The following is a 12169-nucleotide window of genomic DNA, read 5'->3' on the forward strand; positions in this document are numbered from 1 at the left end:
TTACCTTTCTGTCTCTCTCTCTGTCTCTCTGTCTCTGTTCAATCCAAATTCAAATGTTCTATTTGACTAAAAAACAAAGTGGCATTGACAAATGAACCCAGTGATAAATAAACAATCACAGAGACGGATCAAATTGAGTTCAAAGAGGGCGTGTTGGAGGAAGAGGAGGAGGAAGAGGACAAGTTGTAAGTTGTTTATGGTTTGGTTTTCTTGTATGCTAGTTGTATTAGTGTTTACAGTGTACTTTTCAACCCCTCTCAGCAGATTACTGTCACTCTACAACATTGTATGGACATGTAGATATAAGCCTATGGAAGAAAAAAGAGCTTTAGATTTAGAGACAACAGTTTGTACATAGTATATCCCAAAATGACTATTGTGAAAAAATGTGTTTGCCGTTTGATGCAAATACTTAATTGAGATGTGTTTATGGCATTTTGAATGCAGCGTTTCATTTTGAATGATATATGAGTCATTTTGTATTTTGTGTGTGTAGTTTTGGGAATTGTGTGTAGAGTTTCAAAAACAGGAGAAAGTTTTCAAAACGTGTGTAAGCAGTTGTAAAAAAAAAAAACTGTAATAGAACAAACGCGGTGAGCCTCAGTCGTCCTTACATACATTCCATACATTTCTACCACAACATCAATCTAACTGGAGTTTATTTGATCGCTCCATTAGATGGACAGTTGACAGGATTCAAAGTAAGTCAAAGCCTGCCGTGTATTCAAATCAAATAGAGTCAATAACTGTTTTGCATGTTCATGTTATTTTAAAGGAGCTGTACTCGATGTTCAGCACATTAATATAGCAGCAACAAATATTTGCAATGTAAAGATAGAGTGAAGTAATGGTGTCCTGAGCAGAGAATGTCCCACTCCCTCTGTGTGTGTCTGTTCTTTGTTTTGATAGCTGGTCTGCCTGTGTGTGCATGTTTTTGCATGTGGCCGTGCAAAAACGTAGGTATTTCACGTAATGGGGAATGATCTGTGAGAACCATATGGAGGCAATCCCAGCCCACTTGTTACTACTATTTCAGTTTGGCTTGTTTTCATTCTGGCTTGTCATTCAAGAAAACACCAACAAAAAAAAAAATCTGTGCAGAAGGTAGATCACTGCATCGTCCACCACAATCCCAGGCGGGTAAGCAAACTGCAGGGGGTCCAGCTGTGTGCCCACCAGAAGGTCGCAAATGTCGCACAGGATGATCCTCTCCATGGTCTTCATCAGGTGACAAGTCAATGCAACAGACCTGAGGTGGTTTGGCTCCTTGGGGCGCGGCGTCTTCGGTACCGGGACCACACAAGAGGTCTTCCACAGGGCTGGGACTTTCTCCAGGATCAGGCTCAGGTTGAACAAGTGCCTGACAACACCACAGAGCTGGTCAGCACAGTCCTTGAGAAGTCTTGGGATGATGCCGTCCGGGCCCGGGGCCTTCCTTGCCTTGATCTTCTTTAGTTGACTCCTCACCTGATCATCTGTTATGGAGAAAGGGGTGGAGGATGACTGGGGTGGGGATGTGGGGATGGTGGGTGACGAGAGTCTCAGGGGGGGTGAGAGGGGGATGGTGAACTGATGAGGGAGGAGGGGGTGGTGGAGCGGGATGGTGGGCTGTTGGTAGTTGAAGGTGGTCGTTGAAGGTGGCAGGCTGAGGAGTGGAGGGGGAGGGTGGCCAGGGGAGGTGTGAAAGAGTGGCGAGGAGGCAGAATCAAACCTGTTAAAAAACAGATTCAGTTCATCTGCCCAGTCCCTCCGCTGGCTTGATTTCTCCCCACACCTTTGCCGTGGCCTGGGATGTTCTATATCCCCCTCCAGATGTCCCTGGCGTTGTTCTGTTCCAGCCGCTTTGCCAGTTTCCTCCTGTCGATGTCCCATTTCTGATCCTCTGCCGGAGTTCCTTCTGGACTCTGCGCAGCTCCTCTCTGTCCCTTGATGCGAAAACCCTCTTCTTTTCATTCAACAGGGCCTTAATCTCGGAGGTCACCCAGGGTTTGTTGTTGGGAAAACACTGAACCAACTTGGAGGGCACAGTGTTCTCCACACAGAAGATAATATAGTCTGTGATGCATTGGGTCATACTGTCAATGTCACTGCCGTGGGGGCTGCAGAGTGCTTCCCAGTCTGTAGTTTCAAAGCAGTCTCTGTGGCCTCCTCAGACCACTGCTTCACAAGCCTCTTCACGGGTTGTTGTTTGGTCACACAGGAGTGTAGTCTGTGATCAGATGGATGAGTTTGTGATCTGAGCGGCAGAGGGTGGGGGAGGGGGGATGACTTTTGTCATTGAACAGTGAGACAGACAGAGAGAAATAAAGCTTATTTTACTATTGTTTCATACGGAGCCACTGGAGGGTCACGGCGAGATTTTTTCAGGGGACTACTTTTGCATTACAGTTAGAATAATATTCATTATCAAAGAATAGACAGAAACCACTGAAGTTTTACTTGCAAGGACAGATGATGGCTCCATGGTATCTTGTTTAGAGTACTCAGTATAATATGGTTTGAGATCTCCACTTTTGAGCAAAATTGAAATTTTGAATATCAAACACTTAATTTTTCTGCTTTCTGGTGAATTTGTCTGCGACAATTTATGGTGCAAATGTCTTTATTTATGTAAAGGAAATTACAATATGTTTTTATTGGCCAGTTTTGATTATTGGGGTGGTTGTAACCCCCCGATCCTCCCTGTAAATTACACCTAAGATGCATGTACATGACCATGTTTCAAATAAAGTGAGCTAAACGCCCATCCTCCCTGCCTCTTAGAAACAGCACCTGTCAGAGTATGTTAACCTCACATGTCCCCCTTTATCTTCAATCTGTGGGTCGTTCCCTCCCCCTACCTGTCCTATTGTGAATGAGGAGATATCATCACAGCACAGCGCCCCGCCCCCAGAGATTCCCCCTTCCGCCATTTTGAGCTGCCTATGTTCAATGTTTGTGTTAGTTGCAGAGGTCTTCGTTGCAATTCTGTTTTTCTAGATTTCTAGATAATTCACTATTTTAGAATGCCTGGAACACACTGCTGTGTAAAAAACTGCTTCAGTTCCACACACGATTTTCGTGGAAAGCGTAGGAACCATGTGTTACAGTTTTTTCGTATCCCTACATGGAAAAAGCACAAAGGAGAGCATTTGTCCAATGTGACAATGAGATGTCGGATTTCTTGAGTGACTGCAATTAGAAAAAAAAGGACATAACTGCTGACCACATCTCCCAGTCAATGAGTGTGTTCTCTGCATTTTCATTTGGGTAAGTTCTCTTAAAATCTCTTTAAATGTGTTTGTATTTTCGGCTCTTAAAGCCACGAGGTGCACCTAACGTTGTTGCCTAGCCTGCTAGCTAACTACAGTTGTAAGCATAAGTGAATACACCCATGCTAATCATTTAACATTAGCCTGTTAGCTGGGTCGCTGTCTTTTGTGACATTTGTGTTTGTAAAGTTTAATGGCGGGGGCATTTTCATTTCTTTTTATAAGCAGTTACTGTATAACGTTAGCAGAGATTTAGAAACGTGTGTGTTATCAGTTGTAGCTGCAGGACGGGTAAAGCTGCTCCTGTTAACTTCACTAGCAACGTTAAATGAAAGCTAAAACTTTTTTTAAATGTAAAAAGTATAACGTTCCGTAACGTTACGTATTAGCATTCATAACGATAAACATATTTTTCTTGTGTTTGCTGTCTTTTAACAGGGACTAAGGAACAATGTTGAATAAATGTTGAATAGATTATTTGCTATATTAGAGATTGCCATTCAAAAAATAAATGCATTAAATTAACTGGTTTGTCTGTCATTAAGTCTGTTGGTGTGTATATAATATAAACGGTTTTTCCATCAAATTATGACCTGGACATAGTAAACTTCTAACTGAATAATTATATTCAGAGGCTACCTGTTTTAATAACTCGTTAGGTATACAAGCTCTACAAAGACATTAACGAAACTTTATTAATCTTTATTATAACATTTATTCAAAGATGACTATATACTGTACACTAGTATATTCAACACAAAGCAACGATCACACTCAGCTGCCGATAATGGGGTTGCCTCAGGACTGCAGACAGAAGGAGAAAGCTTGAGGTTAGCTAGTCCAGTAGTTATTCAACCTGTCCTGGTAAGATTAGAATTGTATCAAGTATATTTAAGCATACTGTAACATGAAGGTGCTTCATGTTACTGTAGTGGTGTGGCTAGTTTATTCATCATGGTCTTAACTGACAACTTGTAGGAGGTGTTTATCAATGGTGTTGTTATGACTTTTCATACGTTGGATGTAGCCTTGTAGCTTGTGTTTTTACAGTACTATTTAACCTTTCTCACTTGCAGTTTACTGCATATCATACTGCCTGTGGCAACCTCCATTAGCTGGTAGCGTTTACTTTGTGGGTGCTGATTATATTTTGCACTGCATTTGTTTAAAAGCTAGAAGCTACTGGACAATGAGCTAATGTTACGTGTATGCAGTAAACTACAAGCTAATGTAGCTACTGTAAGGTTGCCTACCTTCGCACGTTGCGGGCAAAGTTGCCGACAGAATATTCTCCTGCAAGCAGACTGACGCTGATTCACCTTCTCCATCTCAACAAAAAAAATTGAACAGCACTGTTCACAGTTCCACATCAATTTCGTCCAGTGTTTTGAAATGCAGCGCTCTTACATTGTTGCCCCTGGCAACCGATAGTGTAGGTACACCAAGATGGTGGACGGGCTCAGACACAGCCCAAATCGTGACGTGACAGCAAGCTACCATGACCAGTGTTGGGGAGTAACGGAATACATGTAACGGTGTTACGTATTTAGAATACAAATTATGAGTAACTGTATTCCGTTACAGTTACAATTTAAATAGTTGGTATTTAGAATACAGTTACATTGTTGAAATCAATGGATTACCTGACGATACTTCTCTGTTTCACGAGTTTATTCACTCTGAATAAAAGGCAACTCTATCGCATTTTCCAGAAGCCCCGATATGAAATCGAAAAATTTAGCTCCGTGATAAGTCACAATGGAGTCGGAACCGGCACGACAGAGCCAGGGCAGCAATAAGTTTCTATCTTGGAAATTCAAACAGCCTTTTACATTAAAGAAAGAACAGGGAGAACGAAATATAAATGTGCAGTGCAGCCTCTGCTTGCCACCAACCAGCCTCCTTTCAGCTCCAAATTACTCCACCTCCAACCTGAAGAAGCATCTTAAAGTAAGTTATTTTTTTAATTAGCCAAGGGTAGTGGTCTGCTGTAGTTTTAATGTTCACCTTGCTATTTTAACATTGACGTGGGACTTTCCATTCTCCTATACGTATACGTGATTTACTAGCTCCAGAGCCGTTTAAAGACTGACAGCCCCGTTTGACATGCTAGCTAACGTTAGCTAAAATTAGCTCGTGGTAGCGGTTAGACCGTTAGATAGGTTAGATTTTTGTAGTATGCAGTTCGGGACTACCAATACAATAATCCATCTGCTTGTTCAGGTACACATTCAGCCAGTTGGAATGAAAAGAACACACCGTAATATGCCTGTTTAGTAAGCTGGATGTGATGGTCGCCTTCCTACACTTATAAAACGCAATTCAATGTGGAAGTAATCCTGAAGTAATCCAAGTATTCAGAATACGTTACAAATTACATTTGTGGGCATGTATTCTGTATTCTGTAACGTAATACGTTTTGAAAGTATCCTTCCCAACACTGACCATGACGTATGTCCTCATTCTCAATAGCAGCTTCTCAGTTGTTGCTGCTACATCCTATACATCCTCATGTGAAATAGGGCACACTTGTCTAACATTGCCAATTACAGCCTGCTATGTTAGGGTGGGCAGCAGAGCGCGTCCATTATAATCAACTGAAGCTGCTACGCTGACCACAGAAAACAGCGCTGCTCATCTCTATTTTAGAGAGGACTGAACAAAGAGCAGTGGACGGGTCTGCTGCAGAGCTCGCTGTGTTTGTGCCTGAACCATAGACTGAATAACACAGGGCCTGTCCTGAACACGACGAGAAGAGGGGGGCAGTGGGCCACACATATACCACTGAACTAAACGGTTAATGTGATCTTATTAATGCAGCAACAATTGTTAAGAAACAATTCAGCATTTTTTATTTTTTTATTTATAAATGTCACTTGATCTGAGTATTCTACAGAAGTTTGTTTCTTAGTAAAACTTCAGCAGCTTTTGGAAAATAAGTTGTTCTACAGCACCACCATCTGGCCAAGCTGTGTAACTTCTGTTATATGACTGCTTTTAAAACCATCTGATGTGAGACAGATATTTACCGGTACTGTATATACTATTGAGTTGATGCACCTGATATCAGATACAAACACTGGTTTTCAGGCTTCATGCAGCTGCAGAACACACACCAGGAGGCCCAAAAGTCAGATCACATCATTGGAACAAAGTTACAACTTCTCTCAGAGCTGCAAAGTTCTCCTAGTCTCTGCTGTGATATTTCTAGTAGATGCAGCTGTAAGATGTCCAGCAGCAATGTTTCTATATTACGTTCTGTTTGTGGCGTTGCTTTGTTTGCTCTTCCTTTAGTCTCATGTCTCCTCCAGCAGAACAAGTCAGATCCAGAACTGGTCCAGATGTGAGGAGACATTTGGCAGCTTCACTTCTTACATTCTGGGTCCAAACTGTTTGAAGGAAGAAACATAACATCAGTTACCATCTCCACTGATCAATATATACTTATTTTAAGTACTCTAAGTATGTTTAGCTGATACATACTTTTACTTAAGTAAGAATGCAGGACTTTGACTTGTAGTGGAGTATTTTCACAGTGTGGTATTGGTGCTTTTTAAGGCCCGACACAACATGGACCAACCAGGACCAGGTCTGGTATATGTGCTGACAGGGTGATTGGAAAATGAGACCCAGGTGATCAGGATGAGGAGAGTCTGAGGACACCTGGTGGACAGGTGGACAAACTTCTTATTCTTTTGCTAAACATTTCTGAAGCACTTTGTTCTTAAAAATAAAATGTAACTATTGTTTTCTATAATGTGAAATATACCTTAGTATTTGTTATTTACTGTGAATGTATTGTGAGACTGTTTTCATATATATAACATCTGAACATTTAAATTATAAGTTATAATAACACTAAGTGGATAAAATCTAGTCAACTTTATTGTCAATTCTGCAAAATGCGCCAGACATTCAGAGCTATTAAAAATACGCTTCTCTCCGACCCACGGTGCAATAAGGACACGTACAACAAGTATAATATAAAAGATAAGAAATGTATACAAATAAAGATGTTTCTCCCATTCATGGTTCCAATTCAAGAAATCATTCAGTAGTTTAATATGTAGAGCTGCAACATTTTCAGATATCACAGTCAGCAAAGAACATTTAAATCAATAACATTTAAATAACTTTATTTAGTTAGAAACATAATATACTAATCTTCCAGAAATTGTGGACTCTTCAAACTTAAGATCTTATTGAAATGAAGTTTTGAAATACAACGGACACATTTCAATTTGTGCCAAATTAATGAAACATCAGATCAAACATTTAAAACCTGTCAGATAAAATCAGAGCAGAAGATATTTGTGATCATCAGTTCATTTAAATATCCTGATGGTCTCAATGATCACAGCTGGAACCTGCAGACAGACACACAGACAGACAGACAGACAGACAGCTGGAACCTGCAGACAGACATACAGACAGACAGCTGGAACCTGCAGACAGACAGATATACAGACAGACAGACAGCTGGGACCTGCAGACAGACAGGCCGCTAGAACACAGACAGACAGACAGACAGACAGACAGCTGGAACCTGCAGACAGACAGACAGCTGGAACACACAGACAGACAGACAGACAGACAGTTGGAACCTGCAGACAGACAGACAGACAGCTGGAACATGCAGACAGACAGACAGACAGACAAACAGCTGGAACCTGCAGACAGACAGACAGATAGCTCTCCCAAAATGCATTGCCATTCACAGCATGATCCTGTAAGCACCTTTTTTTAATAAAATGATTAGATATTGAAAGAAAGTGGAAATATTATACAGCCATGTCTACAAGTTCCTTTCTTGACCTGATCAGGGTTTGAGTAAAATATACTTTTAACTCAACCCAAATAATAAATAACTGAATTTAATTAACACTGCAATAGCTGCCTAGCCTCTGCAAAAATAGAAAGAGGTTTTTGCTTTGAATGCATATGAATCTCAAAACAAATAAACAAACAAACAAATACATACATACAAAGCATGTTGCATAAGAAAAAAGAATTTGAACCAAATACAAAAAAATCTTAAATGTGTTATGTGTTTGTGTTATGTCGTGAATGTGAAAATGAACTGCTACCTCCTCTGTCAGCTCCAGCCATTGAAAAGAAACAAGCAGAGAAATCAGGCCAATTACAAAAGCTGGTCAGTCTGACATCATGTTGCCTGAGCTCATTACTATTCATGAGCTGCCCCAGTTGCACTGGGTAAAGGATGCTGATAGCCAGGCTCTCATTGGCTAGCTGTTAGCCAATCAGAGTCAAGCAGCTTAGCTTGTTGAATATTAATGAGTCTTCCTACAGGCTTTCTATACCAATGGCTTGAACTAAGGTAACCAACAAAACAAATAATGTTACAGAGTCCATTGTAGAACTTCAGATATTACCACAAAGTAATGAAATATGTGTGGCAGGGCACCTTTAAGTAACATTAAGATTGGGGGCAATTGTAAAACTCTGACTTTTTGCATTCAAAGGATTATAGTATTGTCGTTATTACTTTAAATGTATTAATTGTATCCTTAATTAGAGCACATATTTATGTTTATTGAACCAAAAGATGAGGAAAGTATTTCAAGTCGTCTGTGAGTTATGAAGGAAAAGCTTAAGGGTCCCATGGCATGAAAATTTCACTTTATGAGGTTTTTAACATTAATATAAGTTCCCCCAGCCGGCCTATGGTCCCCCAGTGGCTAGAAATGGTGATAGGTGTAAATAGGGCCCTGCCTTTGAGAAAATGAAAGCTCAGATGGGCCGATCTGGAATCTCCTCCTTATGAGGTCATAAGGAGAAAGGTTACCTCCCCTTTCTATGCTTTGCCCGCCCAGAGAATTTGGCCTGTCCATGAGAAAGATAGAGACATCATGGCTTTTTATGTCAGTCCACAGTAGAGACAGATCCATCCCCGACTCTCTGGTTGTGGTGTTGTGTTTGGTGTCTTGGGTTCTCTCGCTGCTGTAAAGAGAACAAACACATCTGTTTCATTCATGTGAAGGAAAACATTTCACTAAAAGAGAAGAAGTGTAAGGATCGTGGATGTCCACAGTACTTCTCAGGTTCTTATTAATCTAAATCATTAGTATTGCGCCCCCAAGGCCTTCTCGGTTCTTCAGCTTTTCATGTGGATCAGGTTTCAGGATGATCTGTCTTCAATGAATCAAATGTGTGTTAAACTGTTGTTGTTGAATTGTCTCTTTACTGAGAGAACCGACCACATTATTATATGTTAACTTCTTTGTCTAATCCACCAACCCTCACATACTAAATCTGTACAACAGGATTCATGACAACACCAACATCAACACATTCACAAATTACCTTGTGTATCTTCAGTCATTTTGAGATTAGTTTTGAGATTTTGAGATAAAAAGACTTGAGTTATGGCTCAAATTGTGACGCTATTCAGTTTCACTTTATCCACCCATATTACAGTTTTTCTCCATTGGTTTGGCTCATTCCTTGAAACAGAAATGACATTCTCAAAATGTGGACAAACCTCCAAACCACTTGGCAATTGTTCACAACAGAATTGCAAATGTTTTAGTACATGTCTCAATGTCTCAGTACATCTTTGCAAATGATTAAGTACAGGTAGCCTACATTTAGTACAATGTCCAAGTGAATAGATCTTGTTGATCTAAACTGATTGTTGATTCTCAGTCTAATGGTTGTTCTCTCCAAAACGTGTCTGCGTCATTTCATTGTATAAGTCATCACATGCACAATAGTCTGTTCAATTGTCAAAATTAGTCAAGAACATAATACCATGAATACCATATATGAATCTCTTGGAACATTTGATAAATTGATTGCAGCAATTGACAGTCAGGTGAAACTAGACCTTGAATAACAAAGGAGGAGTTTCACACATCTCAGATGACTAAAACATATGTTTAGTTACCTGACAGGTGCTTTCCATGATTGTGAATGCTGCCAAACATGTATATATAGAGCTTGACCATGCAGGACCAGTACAATTTCTGAACATGGAGGGACCTGGCCAAGTAAATGAACAAGGGCAACTGGCTGCTCGAGCAAGGAAGAAGAAGAGGAGTAAGGGTGCGTGGTGGTGGAATAGGGGGAAGAGGCCAAGGAACATAAAGACACCATGCTGTCCCGGATGAAATTCGGGCAACAATTATAGACCATGTCATCAACCAATCATCATCCAAAACTTTCGTCAGTCAATGATGTAATTATATGTTGTATAGGACAGGACAATGTGCATAGAGCAAGAAATATATTTATTTACTCATTAACTATTCATTTAGTGTGTGTGTGTGTGTGTGTGTGTGTGTGTGTGTGTGTGTGTGTGTGTGTGTGTGTGATAGGCCTACAGTAATATCTTACCTCAATGGAATGTTATGATTCTAAAAATGACAAGAAAAATAAACTATGGAATAGTTTACAGTATTATTCCCATAGATATAGAAAAATATCTATGATTATTCCAGTCACTGTGCAGTGATGCATTAGAATTGTGGTAAAGTTACTGTCAGTAAAACAACAATACAATTACATTGGTAACTCATTCTGTAAGGAATACATAATGTATACATTACGAATGGAGTGTTGTCCTTTGAATTCTATGTCTAGGATTGGATGACAAGCTTGCACGGGTGGCAGAGGAAAACTTCTCAATGAACAACAAGGACAAGAGATCTGTAACATGGTGATTGCAAATAATGCCATCACATTGAAACAGATCCGCACTAAAATCCTACAAGTCAATGCCATATTCCAAAATAATTATATAATAATGCTCTATAAGCATCTCCACAATAGACCGGATATTGAAGAAGCATCAGATGACAATGAAGCAAATTTACAGGGTATCATTTGAGAAGAACTCTGATAGAGTGAAAGAGCTGCGGTACCAGTATGTACATGTAAGTCAGTTACTGGTTGTCCATCATTATAACTTTTTTACAATTAAGCAGTGGTTCCCCAAACTGTTTTGGCTTCAGTACCCACTTTACCTGATTTCTGAATCCAGGAAATCCAGGTATGAAAGTATTTGATTTATCTGACTTCAACATTTTGCCTAAAAACTGCAGCTTACTGTATGATGCAATTATCATTATAATCCTTATTTTGAAGAATATAACATACAATAAGAAAAAGGGTCAAAGAGCTGCAATTAGTGCCTCCCATGTAAATCTATCTAATATTGTGGGTTTTACTGTAACATTTCAGTAAGTCTAGTCATTGATGATTTCCCCCCTCCCCTTTCTGTCAAATACCCCCTGTAGTACCTCTGCATAGGGGTACATGTACCCCAAGTTTGGAACCACTGGAGTAGTGGTAAGTAGTATATTGAACTTGTGGAGAACATTGAACATTCCTATGTAATTGTTTGTAACTGTAGTGTATGACTGATTTGATGTTTTCTTTTTTACTCTATTGTAGAGAATAATGGCATTGGAAGGAAACGAGACCCCTCACATCCTCGTGTTTGTGGATGAAGCTGGCTTCAACCTGGCCAAGGGCCGAAGACGTGGCCGTAATATTATTGGCCACCGGGCCACGGTGGATGTCCCAGGCCAGCGAGGGGGCAATATAACTATGTGTGCTGCCATTTCTGTGAATGCTGTGGCCACTCAAATCCCTAGACTTGGCCCATACAATACACAGAAGCTCCTCATCTTCTTGGACCGCCTTCATTTTGATTTGATCCATGAAAATGAGAGAGGTTTCGTAGGGCCTCACCTACCACAATATGTCATTGTATGGGACAATGTGAATTTCCACCGTGCACCCGCTCTACAGGGCCTGGTTCACTACTCATCCAAGGATGGTCATGGTGTTTCTACCACCTTACTCTCCTTTCCTCAATCCTATTGAGGAGTATTTCTCCGCTTGGAGGTGGAAAGTGTATGAGCATCGGGCTCAAGATCAGAGATCCCTGCTAC

This window comes from Perca flavescens, chromosome 19, assembly GCF_004354835.1.
Source record: "Perca flavescens isolate YP-PL-M2 chromosome 19, PFLA_1.0, whole genome shotgun sequence".
In the NCBI taxonomy this organism is placed as follows: domain Eukaryota; kingdom Metazoa; phylum Chordata; class Actinopteri; order Perciformes; family Percidae; genus Perca; species Perca flavescens.